This window comes from Macaca nemestrina, chromosome 10, assembly GCF_043159975.1.
Source record: "Macaca nemestrina isolate mMacNem1 chromosome 10, mMacNem.hap1, whole genome shotgun sequence".
In the NCBI taxonomy this organism is placed as follows: domain Eukaryota; kingdom Metazoa; phylum Chordata; class Mammalia; order Primates; family Cercopithecidae; genus Macaca; species Macaca nemestrina.
The window spans coordinates 91,124,567-91,147,943 of record NC_092134.1 but is presented as its reverse complement, the minus strand read 5'-3'; the positions used below and the strand labels follow the sequence as shown (position 1 = coordinate 91,147,943).

The 23,377-nt window shown below is 41.4% G+C and overlaps 1 protein-coding gene and 1 long non-coding RNA gene across 3 annotated transcripts in view; one reads left to right on the top strand and one right to left on the bottom strand.

Moving 5' to 3' along the window:
• Nucleotides 1-19,874, bottom strand: part of LOC105470123 (prickle planar cell polarity protein 1) — a 125,952-nt gene extending 106,078 nt beyond the window's left edge. The window contains exon 1 of one of the 2 annotated variants that reach the window (XM_011721899.2): nt 19,570-19,874. The gene's annotated coding sequence lies outside the window, so the exon portion shown is untranslated. The remainder of the gene's footprint in view (nt 1-19,569) is intronic. The other variant, XM_011721901.3, reaches the window with a different exon arrangement.
• LOC139356795 (uncharacterized) lies at nt 19,485-21,646 on the top strand. The gene is made up of 3 exons (XR_011609226.1): nt 19,485-19,608; nt 20,473-20,702; nt 21,119-21,646. It is a non-coding gene; the product is annotated as an uncharacterized lncRNA (long non-coding RNA).
• The last annotated feature ends 1,731 nt before the right edge of the window (nt 21,647-23,377 follow it).

Here is a 23,377-nt window from a genome sequence, read left to right as displayed (position 1 = left end):
ATTTTGCTCAGGATGGTAAAGCTGAAAGATTGTGTCACCAACTAAACAGCACAGACTGAAATGAAAGATCTGCAGAGGACACCTGCTATTGACTAGATAGTCACTAAGTGACGCCTGGCACTCCTTTGTGAATCAATTCAAAATCAATGTCCCAGCGTGATGTTAGGTGGCACTGTGCTAATGGATAACTAAACTTTCAAGAAAAGCAAGGCAAAGCCTTATAGGCTCATTAGCCAATCTGAATTGGAATAGTGCATGACACCTGACGGTTATGACCACCTACCTGAACTACCCTAGATGTTTCAATTAGATATAGCTCCCTTCCTTGAGTCATAAATTATTTAAGTTTCACTGTGCACTGTTAAACAATTGTCATACTCCATGCTTAAGTAACTACCTTCCAAATGGAGTATGAAGTAATTTTGTGATAAAATTCACAGGAGTCCTAAAGTATGAAAGCAGCTGAACTGGTTTTAGATAAAATTCCATCTGGCAGCTCAACTGATCAAGGCATTTGTTTGATTTCAACAGCTCACAGAATTATGATTAGGCAATTTTGAATGGCACCCATATTTCTCTTTCTAGAAAACACCTAGTTTATTCATAAGTAAAAAAAAAAATCCTTTAGGAAAGTTCTTTCATATCTACTTTAGTGGATTTCCAAATTCAAATGTGCATCTTAAAAGTAAAAATTCCTGGGCCGGGCACGGTGGCTCATGCCTGTAATCCCAGCACTTTGGGAGGCCAACACGGGTGGATCACCAGAGGTCGGGAGTTCGAGACCAGCCTGGCCAACATGATGAAATCCCGTATCTACTAAAAATACAAAAATCAGCCAGGCGTGGTAGTGGGTGCCTGTAATCCCAGCTACTTGCGAGGCTGAGGCAGAAGAATCACTTGAACCTGGGAGGTGGAGGTTGCAGTGAGCCGAGATTACACCACTGCACTCCAGCTTGGGCAACAGAGCAAAAACTCTGTCTCTAAATAAATAAATAAATATTCTGTATTCAGTAAGTTCTTGAAAATTATTAAATTATGACATAACCTTTAACATATCCAATCAAAATAAAGAATAAAATATTTAGCCTTATTTTAAAGCAACTATATTGTATATCTGGTAGATTATTTTTATAAGTATTTACATATTAATGTCAACAATAACTCAGTTTAATTTACTATGCAATAGTTTGTGTGAATTTAACTTTGACCCAAAGGTTGTCTTAACACATACAAAATCTTTAGTTTTCTAGGCTTTATTACACAAATCCCCTCAAATGGCCTGTCAAATTCTGCCTTCATCCAGCCACTGAGAAACAGAGTAAAATTTACCCTATATGAACTGTGAAAGGAGGTAAACACAATGAATGGTAACTTTTTTCGTGTGTTAATATTATAAGGAAAAAACGCAAATATTTTGGACTGCTCTATATCATAGATTTGGTATGAGTTTTAGAGTAAAATCAGATCTGTAAACAGGTTTTATGAAGAGGTATTACAGGAATAAAATTACAGGCTCTTGTCTCCTCCCAGAGAATATAAAAAGCAGCTAAAAAACAAAATAATTGAAACCAGCCTACAGAAGGGTGACCCCATCCAGCACAAATTCAGGCTGTGTTTAAAGCTGGTGGGGATCCTAGCCTCAGTCTGCAGCCAGTTTGGGGCTGGTCTTGTCTGAGGAAGCAGGTGAACTCCCTGGTCCCAGGCCTTGGATTTGGAAAGCAGCAGGGATTGTGATGGCTTTTCAGACCCACCTGATGGACAGGAGTTTGCACTTGTTTTTAGGATGCAGGGGTATGAACCCGTAATAGGAATTCAGGTGTCCTGGGTGTTCTGGTACTGATAGTAACACACAGCCTCATGAAAGTCATTTACTAGCACTGCGCATCAAACAGCTCATTTGCTATAGAGGCCAATCATCTTTTCTCCCCATTTCAGGGGCACCTGTATGAGTACATGCCCCAGTCCTGCCCCACTACCCAGTGAAGTCTTGAAGGACAAAGATGGTGGGTTATATCTTTCACTTTCCTTTTCTTTTCCTTTTACCTCACCAATCCCTTTCTTGCGATATAAAGGACTATGTCTATATTATATTTCTTCAATAAGTATTTGTTGAATGAATGAATGAATGAAAGAGAAATTTTAAGTGTAAACAGTTTGGGCAGATTTCACAATACAATTAACCTTGAAAGATATATAAACATTTGCAGATTTTAAAAAATTATTTTTAATATCCCAGATGATCTTCATCTCTACTTTGGAACATTTAAGCACAGGAACATTGTTTAAAATATATCTCTAGGGTGGGCGCAGTGGCTCACGCTTGTAATCCCAGAACTTTGGGAGGCTGAGGTGGGTGGATCACTTGAGGCCAGGAGTTCAAGACCAGCCTGGACAACATGGTGAAACCCCATCTCTACTAAAAAATACAAAAAATTAGCTGGGCATGGGGGCAGGCACCTGTAATCCCAGCTGCTGGGGAGGCTGAGGCAGAAGAATCGCTTGAACCCAGGAGGCGGAGGTTGCAGTAAGCCGAGATCATGCCATTGTACTCCAGCCTGAGCAACAAGAGCAAAACTCTGTCTCAAAAAAAAAAAAAAAATATATATATATATATATATATACACACACACACACATATATAAAAAACATGAGAATGGCATGAAAAAATAAAATCAAGGCTTAAGCTTGTAATTCTAGCACTTTGGAAGGCTGGGGTAGAAGGGTCATTTGAGTCCAGGAGTTTGCGATCAGCCTAGGCAATAAAGTGAGACCTCATCTCTAATATATATATATACACACACACACGTATATAAAATCAGCAAGGCATAGTGGCATGCACCTGTAGTCCTAGCTACTTGGTAGGCTGAGGTGGGAGGACTGCTTGAGCCCAGGATGTCAAGGCTGCAAGTGAGCCATGATAGCACCACTGCACTCCAGTCTGGGCAACAGAGCAAGACTCTGTCTGAAAGGTAAAAAAAAAAAATTTAAGAATAAAATTATACGCATTCCTATACCGCCAGGAAATAAACCACTACTAACATTCTGTAAATACAAAATTTGACACAGAGTTAGTAGGTCACCCATGTAGAGCATCAAACCCAAAGCACATAGATTTCCTTAGATCCACGCTATGGTCCTCAGTTTCTTGTATGTTTAAAAAAAGATTTAAAACAATCAGTTAATCCAGTGAGTTCCTTGGGCACTGGAGGAGTGTTTCAGCCTAAACAAACTTAGTGCTTTCTGATTGCTAATCAGACTGTACTCACTTACACTGAAACATTTAATGGCTAAATAAATAAAATGCTCTGTGGAGTAGTTGACCTGAGAAATGAGAGTAGTATCTGAGGGCTGCTTTAAAATATTAGGGCAAAATAACATAATTACTTCAATGGGCATTGCCATCAAGCCAGGACCACTAAAAGATGTGCTTGCCAAATAGACCAATAGACAAGGAGAAGTCCGCACGAGACAGTTCTGCGCTGGGCTGCTTTAGAGGCATACTCACAAACTCCTATTCATTCTTTTCTTTATTGACTCTACGTGGCCAACTGCAATTCTGATTATACCATCAGTTCTCTTTAACTCACAGGAGTTAAGGCTTTAGCTTCTACAAATAGGTGACTTAAACATTATTCCCAAAGATTGGGAGAGAAAGTATTTTATTCTAAGATAAAAGAAAGGAAAAGCAAAGCATAATTCTTTTTGTATTATTATTATTATTATTATTATTATTATTATTATTTTGAGACAGGGTTTCACTCTGTTGCCCAGGCTGGAGTGCAGTGGCAAGATTTCACTTCACTACGGCCTCCATCTCCTAGGCTCAATCAATCCTCCAATGCTGCCCCACCCAGCTAGTTTTTGTACTTTGTAGAGATGGGATTTTGCCATGTTGCCCAGGCTGGTCTCAAACTCCTGGGCTCAAGTGATCCACCCACCTTGGCCTCCCCAAATGGTGGGATTATAAGGCATAAGCCACTGCATCTGGCTGAGCAATAATTCTTTAAAATTATTATGTGTGGCCATGTATGCATCATCATGAAGATTCTCTAACACAGCCAAGGAAGTGGTAATATTGTCTAAATTTAGGACTGAGAAGAAAAATATACTATTATTTCTTTCTCAGCATTTTTATAGACTTCTCCTGTCTGTGGTTTTCAAGCTGTGTTCGAGGAACCAGGAACCCCACCTGGCTGGAAGGACAGAAGGGAGCTGAGGGATGGGGTTATGGTCACCAGTTTAGGGTTGCCAGGCAAAATACAGGATGCCCAGTAAAACCTAAATTTCAGATAGACAACCAATAATTTCTTGGGGACATGCAATATTTCAGACACATGTGTACTAAAAACTTGTTCATTATTTATCTGAAATTCAAATTTAACTAGGTATTCTTGTGTGTGTGTCTTTATAAATATGGCTGCCTTATGACAAACACCTTTCCAGCTCCCAACAAAAGCAATCCTACTTTCCATGCTAGGGTTCCAGATAATCTTATGCTTGAGAAAAGCATTCAGCAATAAAAAAAGTTTGAAAACCACTTTGCTATACAAATATGGGCAAGACTCTGAACCCCACTGTCTGTGGACTTTCCATCAATAAAGCAAATTGTGTCTGGTTATTGTGAAAATTGATTAAAGCTTGTAAAGCTCTTTGAAATTGACATGTTCAGCCACATATGCTACAAAATATCACACACCAGACTGCCTGAAAACATCCTGATTGCTCAGTGAACAACTAGATGGCAGAAATTCTCAAAGATGTTAAATCACAATTTTAATATTACCACATTGAAGAATAACATATTAAAACAGACCCTTCCAACCTAAGAAAGCAGAACCTTTCAACCTAAGAAGTGAGTTTACCTTCAAAAAACAAACAAACATGATTTGCTTTTAAAAGTACAGTATTTATACTGTTGTGGAGGCTTTCTTCTATGGAAAAATAGGTTTTTGTTGTTGCTATTTTTTTAAGCACGAGTTCAAAACATAACAATCAGGAAATGAAGAAAATAGTTCATCTCCTATGAGACTATTGTCTGCTATTTCTGCTTGGTAAAGTTTTTTTTTTTTTTTTTTTTTTAAGATTAAAAAAAGGTTATATGAAAACAAAACAGATACCAACACAATAAAACACATCTGGAGGCCACTTGGTGACATTCGGGCTTCTTTTTCAACTATTAGCTTTCATGGAAAGCTCTTACAGTACTAAAGCAAATGTCATAAAAGTATAACATTCATTACATAATGTTGTCTAAACACTTGAGGCTGAAATTCAAACCTGGCAGTGAAACTAAAGAGTAAATAAGTACAGATTGTAACAACATAACGATGAAAAGACAGAAGTATAAACAGCTGGTAGGCTGGCCAGGTAAATGCCATATTTAAGGAGGAACACAGGGAGTTGTTACTTAGAACCTTAAGGCCAGCCACAGAAAAGACAGGATTACAATAAAAGTTGTCAAAATTCATATCTTATTTCGGATTTAAACTGATTTACAAAGGTGGCAATCAGTCCCTAACAGTACAGTTCATCTTACAGCCAAATAGAAAAACTTGCAATTTGGGCCGGGTGCGGTGGCTCACGCCTGTAATCCCAGCACTTTGGGAGGCCGAGGTGGGCAGATCACCTGAGGACCAGCCTAACTAATGTGGTAAAACCCCGTATCTACTAAAATTACAAAAATTAGCTGGACATGGTGGCGGGCACCTGTAATCCCAGCTACTCAGGAGGCTGAGGCAGGAGAATAGCTTAAACCTGGGGGACAGAGGTTGCAGTGAGCCGAGACTGTGCCACTGTACTCCAGCGTGGGCGACAGAGCGAGACTCTGTCTCAGAAAAACAAAAACAAAAACAAGAAAAACCTTAAAATTCACAAAGCATCATGCTTGTCTAATGTTTCCTGCCTTTGTTAATACTTTTCCTTCTGCCTAAACTGGCCCATTCTGCTATTCTGATACTGGCTTGGCCAAACTCCTATTTAGTCATTAAGACCTAACTCAATCATCTCTTCCTCTTTGAAGCCTCCCTTAATAGTCCACACAGAAAAAATAACTTCAGGCTTTGCCTCTGTGCTACTGTTATATCCAGTACATTTCTCTATTCCTGCCTTTACAACAATGTATTGCCAGTAAGTGCTTACATGCCTTCCTCCCTTACAAAACACTGCGCTCTTGAAAAACTGAACCACTCCTATGTAATGTTTGTATTCCCAGAACCTACCATAATGCCTGGCAAACCACAGGCACTCAATAAAGGTGTGTTGAAAGGAAAACCATGCCACCAAATTGAAATAAAAATGGGAAAGCTTAACATTAAATGGTTAACATGCGTTTGTAAGTGCAATTTCTCCTTACTTTTCAGAGAAGAGAAAACAAAGCAGAGAATATGCAAAACAGCTCCCATCACTTTGAAGTGAATAAATGGTTAGGAAAAGAGGCAAGAGGTGAAAGGTTCTGCAGATCCATTTAAGGAGAGAGAACAACACAAAACACTGTGAACTGCTCCTAAAGCATCTCTGCAGAAGTGTGCCAACTCTACCCTGGAGCGCTGGCCTCCAGACCAAGGGGCATATTCGATTTTATTTCTGTTCTGCCCTCTAACAGTCTGCTGAGAAGGCCCACAAAGGTGTCATTAAGAAATGAAATGCCTTCCTGCAGAATTTTCACACAGTCATTACCATCTGATAGCGTCTGATCTTTGAGTCATGGCTGAAGTGACCCAGATTCAAACTGGTGATTATTAATGTCACATTCATTAGTTCTTCCTATTGGTACAGCACTTCATAGTCACTGAAGAATCTTCTGGGAGACACACCATGGCTCACTGCTGTGTTCATCTGAACAATTCAAAAGCTTAATCTCAGATGTAATACAGATAGTATAATGCTTCCCGGTGGGCCACTTATAACTTTGGGTGCAGTCTAAGTAGAACGTGAACAAGACCTAAGGTTCTAAGAATTTGCTGAAAAGTGAGTGATTTAATTAATTACAATGCTACTAAAGGGAACATCCAGGCCAGTAGGTATGGGGACATATGCCAACATGTGTTATCAAAGATTAATATAGGAAGAGTTTCACTAGTTACTGCATATTTACACCAGCATTTATCTGAGGAGTTTGGAAGATAAGAAAGTTATTAGGGTTATTGAAAATATTAGGTTAGGAATGCAACTCAAATGAACGTCAGGTTATTCTTATTTTCCAGCAAACCCTCTCTAAGCCTCCCAAAATTAAACCCTGTTTGGTCAATGGGCACGCACATTTTAAACACAGTTCTAATCACTGTGCGTCAACAAGTGAACATGCTAATTTGAGTACTACTTTAAAAATTGTCCACATTTCCCATGTATAAATATAATAATCAATTTGTAATTTTTAGTATAAACATAAGTATGCCACTGTTGTAACAACATTAGATTAATAATTTGCTCTCTAATATCACTGCAATTTTGTTTTTAGCTGTCACATTGAACTCTAAGGTAAACTACAAACCAGACTTTTGATCAGGGGAAGAGTATATTCTCTTAGGTCCTTATGCCTTTAAAACATAGCTATTGTTGAATTTTAACTGGCCACACTGAATAATATATAAAGCTATAAGTTGCACCTGGCACATATGAATACTTTTGAAATAGACTGTTAAAAAAATTCTAATTTGGGATTTAGGTAGTGAGAATGATGAGACTAATAATGATATTACCAGCTCACATTTGTTATTTATTATCTATCCCCCTGAAGTTATGGCCTCCAAATTTTTAGAGTCAAGTAAATTTTGAGCTTAAAAAATCAATCAGCCTCTCCTCACTTTACAATTCAGGAAACTGAGGCACAGAGTGGGTAAGAAGGCCAGAAAATTATGTGACTCATCCAAGATGCCATGTAAGTTAGTAGGAGATGCAATAATTACGTAAAATCATTTAATATAGAACACACATAAGCACAGCAATATTTATGAAACAATAAAACATCATCAAACAATTTTGGGTAAGCTACAAATGCTTGCTTACTTTCCCTTTCTATTGTTCTTTTTATCTTTCTTTCTAAAAATTTAACTGCAAACATTCCTTTATTTAGGAACTGCCAAACCAAAGCTCCTCAGGAAGCTGCATCTTGAACTAAAAGGTAGCTTCTTTATCAGTAAATTGGGATAACCTTGGTCAGACCTGCACATAAAGATGCAAGGAAGATAAATGAGATGAATATGAAAGCATTTTGTGTACTTTGGAGGTATTAGTCTTATTATAATAAAGAACCCCCAAGTTAAAACATGGTAATTTCTGGATAAATAAGTTGGCTCAACTTCTTAATAGGAAAACTGACTCACTGACAATTTAGCTCTGGAAGTTGAGACATTAAAATAACAATTTCAAGCAACTAGGTTTCCTAGCAAGCTGGTTGAAATCACTTAGAGGATTAGCTTTTCACCCCTGGAATTTATATTGGGAGATTTTTTGAGTGAAAGACAGTCTCTCATCCATGTTTTAACATACACGGCAACATCACAAGCTTCTCTGAAGATTCTACCTCTATTTTTTTTTTTAAGGTTACAGAGTGGCATGGGTGTATTATGAAGAAGGAAGTTACACAGCTTCCTTGCTGCAAATATTCAATCTTCTATTAATACAGCATCCCTTTGCTAGATGATTACATTTCCTTGATCACTTGGGGGTGTGGAAAAGGAAGGAGGGTTATTTGATAAGCATCTTTCCTCCTATTCTATCATGTTTCTCTGGCTTTATTTAGATAAAAGCGTAAACAGCTGAGAAACTCCACTTCAGCTGGGGGGAAAAAAAACACAAAAATGTTCCAAACAAAATATCTTTATCTCCTTTCTAAAAAATTTTTAGCTCAGATAAAAACAGAATACTGGCTACTATTTGTGTTTATTTTATTTATTTATTTATTTATTTTGAGACAGAGTTTCATTCTTGTTGACCAAGATAGAGTACAATGGCATGATCTTGGCTCACTGCAACCTCCACCTCCCAGGTTCAAGTGATTCTCCTGCCTCGGCCTCCCGAGTAGCTGGGATTATAGGCACGCGCCACCAAGCCTGGCTAATTTTTTATATTTTTAGTAGAAACAAGGTTTCACTATGTTAGCCAGGCTGGTCTGGAACTTCTGACCTCCGGTGATCTGCCCGCCTCGGCCTTCCAAAGTGCTGGGATTATAGGCGTGAGCCACTGTGCCTGACCTTATCTTTATTTTATATACAACATTAACATGGCAGTAGACAAAACTGTACAGAGGCATCTTCAGGGAATAGGTAGCTATCACAATAAATATCTAACAGTGCTATGAAAAAAGGTACAGCAGCTTAAGAGGATTGGGGGGTGCTAGATGGTGACTGGGAAAAAGCAGGGAGGCTGCTATTTTTTACAGGATGACCAGGGAAGGCTATCTGACATCAGACGACTTTGAGCAGAGACCTGAAGGGACAGAGTGAGCTGTGATTTCACGTGTCTTTTTTTTTTTTTTAACATTAGCATAAAGCCCAGTACAAACAAGGAGATTTTCTGTGAAACTTCAGGAAAGTCAAATCTGCAAATATTAAGGCTTTATACAATACTCTGAACCAGCTCTCAATTTATTTCAAATAATCCTTGAACTTCAAATAACTTGAAAAATACAGTTAAGTGTTTTTCCTAAAATGCCTCACGGTATTTCTTCACATAATAACTAAAAAGAGAGTTTTCCAGTTATATGTGCAAACAACTCAGGTAGATAATTCAGGTAGAATTTTCCATTCTGATTATTTGATTTGGCAGGGGGCATACGGTAGGAAGAAGGTGCTAAAGCTAGCTGATTTTGCCACTGGCCACATCGGTATAGTGTAAAAGTTCAAAGGAAATTGGATAGTTAGCCAGGTTTCAGAATGGTGAGTTATAAAGTTCTTCTTTTAATTAAAAAACAAACAAAACAATAATAAAACCTCCCCCAAAATGGCAACAAACAACAACGAATCAAGTAAAGTATCATATGTCTTCTTTATTATTATTTTTTTGAGATAGAGTTTATATTATCATTTTTTTTTTGAGATGGGTTTTGCTCTTATCACCCAGGCTGGAGTGCAATGGTGCGATCTCGGCTCACTACAACCTCCACCTCCTAGGTTCAAGAGATTCTCCTGCCTCAGCCTCCCAGGTAGTTGGGATTACAGGTACCCACCACCATGTCCAGCTAATTTTTTGGTTTTTTTTAGTAGAGGCAGGGTTTCACCATGTTGGCCAGGCTGGTCTCGAACTCTTGGCCTCAAGTGATCCACCTGCCTCGACCTCCCAAAGTGCTGGGATTACAGGCGTGAGTCACCGCACCTGGCTCCAGATACATTTAAAAACCTTTACAGTGATTTGGTCAGATTATATTTCTTAAACTGACACAGAAAATTGGAATTCATTCATTCAATAAATATGGATGCTCAAAAAGTGAGGAAACATAGGATCAACTTATTTTTCAACAGTATATTAATTATACTTTTGAATAATATGCTTAATATCTTTTTCTGTCAACCTCCAGATATGTTTCCAACTGTAGTACTTCCAAATTTAAAGCAATGAGATCAGTTGTTAACCTGGAGAAAAATACAATAAATGCACCATAGAGTATGCCTAAAGTCTGGAAACTGAAGGAAAATAATGTATTTATTATTTTGTTTTTCAGATAAACAATTATGTTTGTTTTAAATCTGGAGGTACTTTGCACTAGAGGTATTTGGAAGTTGACAAAATATACACTGAGCATATTATTTGAAAACATAACAGTATATGTATTTTTAAGTTTCTTGACTTTTTGGGCTCCCTGAATTTGTCAAGTGTCTACTATGCGCCAGGTACTGTGTTAGGCATGGGGTATGCAATGGTGAACAAACATGGTTCCTTGGGATTAGCATCTACTCACAGGCACAGAACACAGACCTTCATTTCCAGGTTAAAATGACATCTATGATATTTTGACAGCAAAATATCAATGACGACTTTTAAGGAATGAAAGCAGTCATTAAGAGTGAATGAATGAACAAAAAAGGAAGGAAGGAAGGAAGGAAGGAAGGAAGGAAGGAAGGAAGGAAGGAAGGAAGGAAGGAAGGAGAAAGCGAGAGAGAGAGTAAGGAAGGGAGGGAAAGGAAAAGGAAAGAAAAGCAGGCAGGCAGATAATTCAGTCTAGTAGGATTAGAAACAAATTTTGGAATGAGAAGGATACCTTAGACATCATCTAATTTAACAGCTCAGCAGCAGGTGTGCATTGGAATCACGTGAGGAGCTTGTTCAAGCTAAAAGTGCGACTGCACCCAAAACCTACTGCATTAAAATCTGTGTATTTGTATTTAGATGTGTGTGATTCAATCCTTTGATTAATATGCACTGATCTAGTCTAATTCCCTCATTTTATATATGAAGAAACTGAAGCCCAGAGAGGCCGAGAGACTGGCTCAAAAATCACACAGTTATTGTACTAGTCTGAGCTTTTTGGTTTTTAATCCAAAAAACTGTTTTTAAAAAAACTGGCTTTTTCTGTACTATTATAGCACATCCCTCCACTACTGTCTATTTTGGGATCTCTGCTTGAGAAAAAACAGAATAAATCGACAAAGTATTACATTAAAAGTTATGGAATCAGGCCAGGTGAGGTGGCTCACGCCTGAAATCCCAGTACTTTGGGAGGCCGAGACAGGTGGATCACTTGAGGTCAGGAGTTCAAGACCAGCCTGGCCAACATGGTGAAATCCCATCTCCACTAAAAATACAAAAATTAGCCAGGCATGGTGGCATGTGCCTGTAATCCCAGCTACTTGGGAGGCTGAGGCAGGAGAATCTCTTGAACTCAGGAGGCAGAGGTTGCAGTGAGCCGAAATCATGCCACTGCACTCCAGCCTGGGCGACAGAGGGAGACTCCATCTCAAAAAAAGAGTTATGGAACTAAAGCAAAGAAGCCAGTGTCCACAGGCAGCATAAACAGTAACAAAAAAAGACCCATGATACACTATCATAACCTGGTTGCTTCCTGCCTAAACAGCCAAATCAGGCTAGTTTAAAACACTCTCACACAATCATCATAATTCCTATCAGTTTCTCATTTCAGCACTGCAATTAATAATAATTTTGGTTTCCGTGGGTAAGGAAAGGGAGGGGAAAAAAGAAGAGTGATTTTCTGATTTATTCCCAAAATTCAGAAGGTTAAAAAAAATATGTTCCCAGTACCTCAATATGGAGAAAGCCTGGTCTGCTTTTAACACTTTTGGCAGTACTTGAGGACACGTTTTTGGCTATTAGCCTGCCAAGCTGTTTAAGCTTATAGAAGGCCCACAAAGGGAACTTGTATGATTAAGTTATTTAAACACAAACATCTTCTCTGTATATTTTATTCCCTCCCTTCACATTCATGAAACATAAAAGGCTAAAGCAATTCAGAACTAGGTGAGGGGGGCAAGTTATTTATCACTTCAGCTCCTTTCTCAAGGCTTGTGTAAATAAGAACTGGGGCAACTCAATGAAATTATTCATATGATCCTTGCAGTGAACAAAGCTTAGCGTCAGAAAGCAGTTCAAAATTCCTATGAAGCATATGTATTCTCTTACAAGAAACATCTGTGATTCTCTAATGCACTTCAGACCTAACTTTATCTCTTTCTAAAAATTATGTAACATGCATATACTTCAAGCACTGAACATATGTATTAATTACATAGTCACAGAAGAATGTAAAATGTAATCTCTTTTTGACATACATTATAACACGTATTTCAACATTAGAGCACTAAGCAGTCTTCTTATGTAAAACCTAACATTCTCTAAATGATTTGAAAGAGATATTTCAAAGCAAAACAACATACCGCACTACATAGTGCAAGCTGGTCCAACCCACGGCCCGCGGGCCACATGCAGCCCAGGATGGCTTTGCATGCGGCCCAACACAAATCTGTAAACTTTCTTAAAACATTCTGAGACTTCTGTGTGTGTGTGATTTCTTTTTTTTAATTTAGCTCATCAGCCATTGTTAGTGTTAGTATATTTTATGTGTGGCCCAAGACAATTCTTCCAATGTGGCCCAGGGAAGCCAAAGATTGGACACCCCCGAATTCTAGCCCCTTTTCAGATCCCAAATTAGGAACTTAGATTATTCATGCATGTAAATAGGATAGTTGGAAGTATCAATTATAGTTAACAAGTTATGAGTTTCTCCAGAAAATTGCCATAATATTTGCTTATCAGTGAAATAAAAGAAACCAAAGAAGTACAAATGCCCTTGGTGAAACTATACATGGCTTAAAGCAGTTTGCTATTATTAGATTGAAACTCGTGTGTGTGTGTGTGTGTGTGTACACAGAAGGCAGCATTTTAACTGGGGCAGAAGAGCTGGCCAATATAGAAAAAGGTTTTAATAGACTTTCTATTTCAACCACAGTTACTGTGGGTTTTGTCTCTATAGCAATGGGCCTGGGTAAGGTGGATGTGTCTGGCAAGCTAGGGTGTTCAGCTGGTAAAATAACATAAACCTCATTTTACCTCTAGTTGAATAAACCTCATTTTACCTCTAGTTGAGCAAATTTCCTCCAAGAAGGTTTGCTTAATCGAAAGACAATTTCCAAGGATAAAGGAGATTTAAGGGAAAACTCTAAGCATTGTTTGGTGGGCACTTCTTCACAGTACAGTACTATGCTAAGTTTAACCTCACACCTTCTCCTAGATTTCATCAAAGGCCTCCAATAGCATTAGTTACTGGTAGTACTTTGGATTTAGGCAGTCACCTAACCTCCAGGATCTCAATCATCCCTAGAAGCATGGGCTAATTTCAGTTGTCTCTACAAGGGCTGCATGAAACATGGCATTTACAAATTTGGATTATACAGTACTATTTATTACACTATGGAAGATTTCCAAAGATGCCAGAAGAGATGTTGGCATTTATGCAAGTCAACTACTGTTTGACCCCAAAAAGCACTATATTTGATAGGATGTTTTTGCCAGGATTCAAAGAGCCTATGTGAAAACACCTTAATTAGGACCATCTTAGCACCTCACCTATTGGATACCCTCTAGCTCTAGGTGTTATGTTTCAGGTGGGCCAAAACTGTCCTGGAAACAGAACTCCCCAGTTCTATTACCAATCCATTTACTCCAGGTCCTGAGTGTGTATATTTTCTTATTTTCAGATCTAATAAGTCAAACATATCTGGTAGTTATTAAAATATTTAAACTACCAGTTTTAAACGGTTTCTAAAAAGGGTTCAGTGTTCAGAGATTTCAAGCCCACAGAGGAGGCAGATTTGGAGAGTTTACTTCCAATAAAATCGTGAAATTATGTGCTGATTCCCCTCTATCCCCCGTTTTAAGAATATTCTTATTGAGATCTCTCTACCTTTTAAATGTTCTTTTACAACACTTCTTCATAGACCCACAAAAATAGAGGAATCTGAAAAACAGTGTACCAAATGATATCCAATAACCTAAAAAGATAATTATATTGATATGTCCCTAAAAAGGGAGAGAGGCAAACTTGAAAACATTAGCTACTTACAATATGCTCTAAGATAACCTTTTCCTCTTCTTTGGGGTAATCCAAACTGCTATAAATGTTTCTTTAAAATTCCTTTATTAAAAAGTTTGTTCTGCTTGCTCAGAGAAAATGGCTATCCTAGAAAACTAGGGCCAATATTATATAGCACATGATGTGGTGGCTACTTTATATTAGACTTCTTTTTTTAAAGGCAACAAAAATGGGGGGAAAGGTGGTTATAAAAAACAACACAGGAAACCAAATAGCCTTTATTTAAATTAAAAGCAATCACAGCCTGAGTCTTGGAACACACTTTGAAATGCTTTTTGGCATGCAGCTGCTACATGCCGCCAATATTGTGTATAATTGGAAACATTTCAAACAGAATTGTTACCAAAGTCAAAGACCATAATTGCCAGTCAGGGGATCTCTGCCTCAGATAAAAGAAGGGCAGCTGAGCGAGAGTGGTCAGCATGGAGGCGTCTACTTACCGGTCTGCATCTCAGGGCAATATTTTCATTGCATTATTGACAGATCTTTCTTCCAGAGACCCAACGAGAAAAGGACATAGAGAGAAGCACACGCAAAGCAGAAGCTGGTGGGTGTTATAAATCAGCAGCTGGGACAAAACTCCTAGAAAGAAGTCCATGACTTCAGTACCAGAACAACTGAAATAACACAGCCCTAACTTTTTTTTTTTTTTTTTTTTTTTCCCTGAAGCGTAATCCACTAGAAATGAAAGGCATCTCTCCCAAGAGTTTACCCCAAATCTACCAGTGAGAAAAATGCAACTGCTGTTGAATTGGTCAGTTGACTTTTAGGCTCGCTTAGGACCAAACTTAGGGGAGAAGAGTTAAGTAAAGGCAAATGATAGCTGCTTGCTAGTTTGCAGCTCTACGTTTTAAAATGTTTACATTGGCTTCTGCCTGGCTGACATTTTTACTTTTATTTTATATGTAAAATCTCTCTTTATAGGAGAATGAAGCTGGAAAGGTCTAATAGGTTCAGGTTGGGCAGTCGTTCTTGTTCCTGGAGAGGTCCCTTCAAAAATAACCAAAATGCATTTAGAATTTAGTCTAAACAAGTGCATAAAACAGAGACAGGAAGAATTATTACATTCTGAGAGGTTTGATCACCCTCCCTACCCCCCATAACTGGAAATAGTCAATGCCAGTGGACCAGTGGCTCAGGAATGGTTCTTGGAAAAATCGTGTCATTCTGGCATACAGAAAAGTGATCTGATTATTCTGTCATATCTCTGTGCCAGAAGTGTCATGACATCAGTGTGCTCCAACCAGTAAAGCCTGTCTTGTTCGCCATCCCTGCTTCAGGAGAGAGGGGAAGGAGGGAAACAGCAGCTTACTCGGACTCCCCATACAATTTTAGGCCCGGCTTTTTTCACTGCTCCAAAATGTTCATTCATCAACACATAGGTAATTAACCTCCACTTCAGTTCAGCATGAACATAAACAATGGGGGTGTGGTTACCAGTTACTGGGGCAGATGAGGTACTATACTTCTGTGTGTCCAGAGATGGGGAAGTTAGAGGCTAGGGGCTGCTCCAGATTCCTCAATGCTGTCTTGGTCCTTGGCACGTGTTCTGGAGTGCTGGCTCCATAGGCTGCGTGAGGTTTCGAGGAACTGCAACAATGCAGGTCTTGACACCCAGATTATCATACTTCCCTCTCTCTAGTTGCTTGCTCATACCAACCTTCTAAAGATACTAGTGTGCAATCCAATAATCCTTTCTTCTGTGACCAGAAGAAAAAGAAGTAATGGTCCCTTAAAACACCAACCCACCAACCAAGCAACCCAGAAACACAAACCTTTCACTTTCCTAACTCCTTCTCTTTATTGTGGAATAATTATACATATATTTAAGCAATCTTAACATTCTCTCACTAATAAGGGTTAAACAGTTGGTATTATTTTACATAATATGGAGATGAAAGAGACAACTATTTTTTCCAAGGGGGAAGAGTCTATCCTAGCCAAGTGATATTTTTAACATTTCTATTCACAGATGAGAATCATTTTGATTTTTTTAATCACTTTTTTTTTTGTTTTCCCCAGAGATGGGGTCTCACAATGTAGCCTCGGCTCAACTTGAACTCCTGGACTCAAGCGATCCTCCCCAGTAGCTGGGGCTATAGAGCCAATCACCACTGCATGTAGCTTTCCTGTCTTTCTTTAAAAGGAAAAATTTGCCCGTTATAAACTACTTTAAGCAGGAAGTTAACTGTAGTAACTAGAATGCAAGTAATGACAATCTTTACTGAAAATTGTTTCCCATAATATTAGACAACCCAAAATATAGGTATAGGCCATTAAGAGAGTTACTTAATTACTGGAAAATAGTTTGTAAAGATTCTTGTTCCTTTTCATGAGTATTATAGACAATCACTCATAATACTCAAGTCTTTGTATTTTGCTTTCAAGTAATTATAAGATATTTTAGAGAAATCAGCTACTTTTTAAAAGGTGTAATCAAAGAAACTACAAAATTTAACTTTTTTGGTCTTTTCAGAATTATCATAGGAAAGAATATTAGGAACAACTAGACTTTTACCTACATCTGACTCTAAAGTTAAGAGTTCAGCTATTAACCCCACAGGGGATCTTTATTTCTCCCTAGCTAATATTAGATTTTATTTGAGAGACTCAAGCTGACTTATTACACCACCACCCACCATGGACAAACAGTGGTTCCATGGACCTTGATTATAAAAACATAATAAGCTTTTTAAGCTTCACTAGTGTTACTGGCAGAACTGATTGAATCTGTCACTTTAGTAAAATATATCACTTTTCATTTTAAAACCTATGAACCAACAGGCTCACTCAGTGATAACTCGCCACTTAGTACCAAATTAAAGATGGAAAAATTAATTTACTAAGCCCATTCAGTTGCATCAATATGTCTATCTCTATAAACTATCCAGTTTTTCCTTCCTTTTTCCCTCCCTCTCTCCATCCCTCCCTCTTTTCCTTCCTTCCTTCCGAGGCTTATTTATAAGAATGAATCATACTATGTTAGCCACAACTTATTAAACTTAGAGATTTTCAAGTTCATCAGCAAGTGTGCAAACCCTTAACTGTGGGTAACATCCATTTATTTGTAGCACCTTCAGTTTTAATATGTAGAGCACATGCATTGTTAACCTCTAAATCCTTTGTATAAACATTTCTGGAAGAGCTTGTAATATCTCCTTCTGTGTTTCCTGACTCGCCAGTTGATGGCATTTAGAAACCCTCTGGTACCAGCAGGTGCTGTATTTTGCTTTCTTCAGGCTCCAGCTGGGCTACAATGACAGATTCCTGTCCCAGGCCAAGCCTAGCCACCAAGGCTAGGACCACATTGGAGGCAAACTGAACCAGGCTCCACCAGACAGCAAGATGAATGGCTGCTGTTTAAGTTTAAAATCCCCTGGTGGGAGTAAATATTGTTCCAGAGAAAAGGCTTGACAAATATTGCGTCATCCTTACAGAGCTGTCTTGATTAAAGCAGAATCTTTGGATTAAGTTGATGCTCAATTCAAAATGTATCTATCTTGCTGTCATGGGATTTTTTTTTTTTTTTTCCTTTCTAGAGTCTGAAAATAGATATAATGTTGGGGACGGTCAAACAAGGCTGCCGGCTCCCAAGGGGCTAGAGTCCACTCCTGATAATAGAAGGCGGGTGAACACTGACACTTACACTGAGGATAATGGAGACAGCAAAGGCTTAGTGGGAAAGGGCCAGTTGTCACCTAAGTGACAGGCAACAGCTGAGCTCACACATCTGGAGCCGGACTACGGCAAACATTAGCAACCCTCACCCGTCTACACCTTGGGCCTGTCTGAAAAGACAGATGGAAGTTCCCTCTACTCCAAAAGTACATTAAAAAAATGTCTGATGGTGAACTACGTCAATTATATAACATCAACTGCAGGCACAGCCTTCCGAAGTACTGATTAAAACGAGGCAGTAGACAACACTGTATGCATGAACAAGATACAATTTCATTGATTTGCCATTCATAAAATTTATCCTAAAAGACACATATACATGCATCCATTTTATAGCACAAAAGCATGTGAACTCTGCAGGAGAGGCAGATTTTTACACGTTTTTTGTTGGTGGTGGTGGTGGGTTTTTTTTTTTTTCTTTAGGCTGGTTCCCGTGGTGTGTTCGCCTTGTTCATAGCCTCAGTTCTGCCGCTGATATCCTTTTAAAAATCAGCAACCAAACGTGTTCGGCTTGTGATCCTGAACCCTCCTTAGGCAAGCTGGAACTCAGCGTGATGCCAGCCGTCCTCCCTCTCTCCCAACCCCCAACCTCGTTCTTCAGCCTCCTGAAGACAATCTGTGAACAATTTTCCCAAAGTCCCAAGAATAACACAGCACTGCCAATAGTCACTGGCGATGCCGTTTGTTTTTCTTAGAGGGCAATGAAAATTTAACAGCTTTCTGCTGCATCCTGAGTCCTGCTCCTAATAATTACTAACATGCCTAGTTTCTTCAACTTTTTCTACCTCAAGAGAGGAAGACGCTCCCATTTTTTCCTATGTCCGTGCTACATTCAGAAAACACCATCGCGGGGCAGGGGGTTGGGAGAGTGGTGGGAGTTGATTCGCCCCTGCCAAAAAGCCACCAGCCCTTTCCCCAAGCGCGAGAGGAGAGAATCGGGACCCTCCCTCCGGACGCCAGTAGGTGACAGGCGATCCTAAGCGGCGGGAACACGCCAACGCACCCTCGCCTCCCGGCGCCCCGCATCGCCCCGACCCTTGGGCCACAGAACCGGTTTCCACGCCGGAGAAAACCAAGGGAAGAGTTGGTTGTGATGCAGTAAACAGGAGCCATGCGGGGAGCCTCTGTGAAGCCCTCGCGATGCTGCAGCCAGTATTCTGCTTTCCCTCTCTACATACCAACAAACCGATTATGACCTTCTCCCTGATCTTCTGCGACACCGACCCAGTCTGGTTGTCACAGACCCCGGCGGTGCCAGCGAAGTGCCCGGCCCTGCCCCTGCGGCGCTCGCCCCCCACCACCGCGCCGCAGCCCCCTCTGCGGAACCCGCCGGGATCCCGGCTGCCACTCACCTCGCGCGAGGGAGACGCAACTCGGCTGCACTGTCCTCGGTGCCGCGGCGGGGCGGCGGGGCTGCGGGGCTGCGGGGCTGCGGGGCTGCGGGGCTGCGGGACTGCGGGCTGCGGCGTCAGGGGTGGGCAAGGATGAGCAGCGCACGAACCATCCAGGGCCCAGAAAGTCTCCGTGCCGGCCGCGGCGCGTCTCGGGGAAGTCAGCGCAGGCGGCGCGAGGCTGGCATGTTCCGGGCGCGCTGTCGGGCGGCGTCGGCCGCGGGAGGCGGCGCTGGCAGCTGGGCTGCAGGCTGAGTGCGCTCGGGCTCCGAAGCCGCGCGCCGCGGCGCCGCCGCGCACCCCGCCCTCGGCCGCGGGGCCCGGCGCGAGCGAAAACGCGGAGCGCGGACGCCGCCGCGGGATCGAGGCCGCTGGGCGCGCGCCCACGCGTTCCCCGGCTCGGCCCCGAAAGCGAGGTCCGGCCGGGCTCCGGCCGCGCGCGGGCGCAGGGAGGCTAGCAGAGCTGGGACCCGCTCCGCGCGCAGCCGGTGGGGCAGAGCAGCAGGCGGATTATGCGCAGGGAGAAAGAAGTTCACCCCGGCGCGTCTCAGATTCCCAAGTGCGGCTTGCTCAGAGCCTCTGCCCCGCCCCCGATTATATGCCTTTTTTTTTTTTTTTTTTTTTAAACCAACAATCCTGATGGACTGAAAGACAGGAAGAGTGAAGGGGGTGGGTTGCGGGGTGTGGGGAGAGAAACCCAATTTCCTCTGATCAAACGATTTAGGTGGGGATGCCTATTTGAGTTCCTTCTCCTTTGGGGTGTGTGTGAAGGGGGCAGTTAATTAAACACTTAGATTCTTTCTGGCGCGCCTAGCCGCTCTGGGGATCCGTTTGGACTCGATCCTATCTCGTGTAATCCCACAGGATGATCTGAGTCTCTGCCCCGGAACCGGAGGAGTGATTTTCCGAGGAAGAAGCCAAAGTTCAGCCTCTAGTCCATTCCCTTCCCCGCCTCGACGGCTCTGGTCGTGTCCATGAAAACTCAGTGTGGGGGGTCGTGCCCGCGAGAACCTCAGCCCACCGCAATGTCCAGAGCCTGACCCAAGTGAGCGTGGCGCACTTAAAACGGGGTTCAAAGCATCGATCCGAACACGGTGACAATTTTTCATTGGCTAAACTACTCTCCACGTTTTTAGTCTGCTCAATTCCCAGAGCTGGGCCCTTAGGCGCATTCACCCACGTTGAACTGGGGCTCAGCCTGTTTGAAAGTTCTGCCCTGACATTTGTGTCACACTAAACCTTAGAACCCCCCACCCTTTCCAGTTCCGGATCGGTGGATTCTCACCGTGTGGGTACTATTTCCCTGGGCTGCAGAGGGCAGACACAGGCAGCAGCTGTTAACCCGAACTTGACAGGTGCCTCTGCAAAGCCAGGGCTTCCTTGACCTCTCCATCCTCTCCATCCTCTCCACAACGCTCTAGGATATTGTATCGTCTTCCAGAAAGATGAGGATGTGTGTGGGGGGAGTGTGAAGGGAGGTGTTGACTGATGCAATTTTTATCCCTTTAAGAAAAAGCAAAACTGCCAGTCTCAGAATTTTTCAGAACACCAAGTCTTTTCGATTTTCGTTGGGAATAAAGCAAAGGAATACTCAGCAAAAATGGAGCCGATGAAAAAGAGGATGCAAGGAAATAAAGGCAAATGGAGGAGGAAACGGTCTAAATCCAGGAAAATGTTTGGCTTCAGCACTGTGCTCTGTAATTCTGACTCAGATCTCCCCACGCTGTAGGTACTTTCTCCTCTCTAGATGCCCAGGCAGAGTTCCTGAGCTCAGATCACTCAGGAAACAAGGCTGTTGCTTTTGAAATAATTCCACTTGCTAGTGGTTTGTTTGTTTGTTTTGTTTTGTTTGTTTGTTTGTTTTTGAGACGGAGTTTCACTGTTGTCGCCCAAGCTGGAGTGCAGTGGCGCGATCTCGGCTCACTGCAACCTCCGCCCCGCCCCCGTGTTCAAGCGATTTTCCTGCCTCAGCCTTCTGAGTAGCTGGGATTATAGGTGCCTGCCACCACGCCCAACTAATTTGTGTATTTTTAGTAGAGACGGGTTTTCCTCATGTTGGCCAGGCTGGTCTCGAACTGCTGACCTCAGGTGATCCGCCTGCCTCGGCCTCCCAAAGTGCTAGGATTACAGGCATGAGCCACTGAGTACGGCTGCAACTTCTTTTTAAAAATAGCATTTTTGTGTATTGAATTGTGTCCTTCAAAATTTCGTGTTGAAGTCCTTACCTGCAGTACCTCAGAATGCCACCTTATTTGGAGATAAGGTCTTTGCAGAATTAATCAAGTTAAAATGATGTCACTAAGGTCAGTCCTAATCCAATATGACTTTTATCCTTATAAAAAGGGGAAACTTGGGCCGGGCATAGTGACTCATACCTATAATCCCAACACTTTGGGAGGCTGAGACGGGAGAGTCACTTAAGCCCAGGAGTTTGAGATGAGCCTGGGCAACAGGCAACACAGGGAGATCTTGTCTCTCCAAAAATAAAAGAAAAAAGAAATCACCAGGTGTGGTGGCATGGGTATGGACCTATGTTCCCAGCTACTGGAAGGCTGAGGCAGGACAATCACTTGAGCCCAGGACATCAAGGCTGTGGTGATGCATTATGGTGCCCCTGCACTCTAGCCTCGGCAATACAGTGAGACCATGTCTCAAAAGAGGTGGGGAACAGAATTTGGAGACAGACTTGCATACAGGAAGAACACCACGTAGAGGTGAAGGTGGAGATCAGGGTGATGCTTCTGCAAGCCAAGGAACATCATTGATTGCCAGCAAATTACCAGAAGCCAGGAGAGAGGCACGGGACAGATTCTTCCTCACAGCTCTCAGAAAGAACCAACCCTACCCACACCTTGATCTCAGACTTTCCATCTGCACAATCGTAAGACAATAAATTTCAGTTGTTTCAGCCACCCAGTTTGTGGTACTTTATTATGGCAGCCCCAGCAAACTAGTACAATACCCAACTATGTCATGCTCTGAATGTGTCCTGGCTCACTAAAGAGGATTTTCATATTTAGATGAAGAATTCACAACAGTGTGGGCCACCAGCTTGAGACTTAAGTAACAATTGGACAGTGTTAGCAGTCTTTGTTCGATTCCCAGGTCTATTTGATTCCTAGGATTTGCTTGGCTTCTGCTCCCTGTGTCTCTTGTTCATCCACATATGGGACTCCTTTCTTTGACCTGCAGACCCAGCCCCACCCAGTTTTTGCAGAATGAATCAGTGTTGACCCTGTAATGATATGCCAGGGCCTGGCTGTCAGGCGTGCTCCCAGGCTGAAAATCCTACCTACGCTCTTCAGGGCTTTCAGGATAGAGTGCACACTCCTTGGATTAGTTCTAAAGGTCTTTCATATTTGCACTGTGCCTATCTCTCTGGCTTTTTTTTTTTTTTTTTTTTTTTACTACTCTCCACCCTTGTTTGCTCTAACCATATTAAACTATTTACACTTCTTCAAAAGCATCAGGCTGTTTTATGACTCTGTGCTTTGAAAATACCTAGAATGTTACCTGCTGAAAATTGCCCTCTTTATTAGCTAACTCCTGCTTATCCTTTACAATTCGACTCCAACATCACCTTCTTGGTAGTCCATTGATGTGCATTATTTATTGTTTTGCCCACCAAGCTTGTTTCTCCTTCTTTGTAATGCCCCCGATTTCCCTTGAGGAACCACCTTCTCCCACTGTCAGTGCACATGGATTAGTTGGAGACTCATCCCTGGTTTTGGTGTTAGGATCAGGTGACCCAGACCTGGAGAATTAGAGC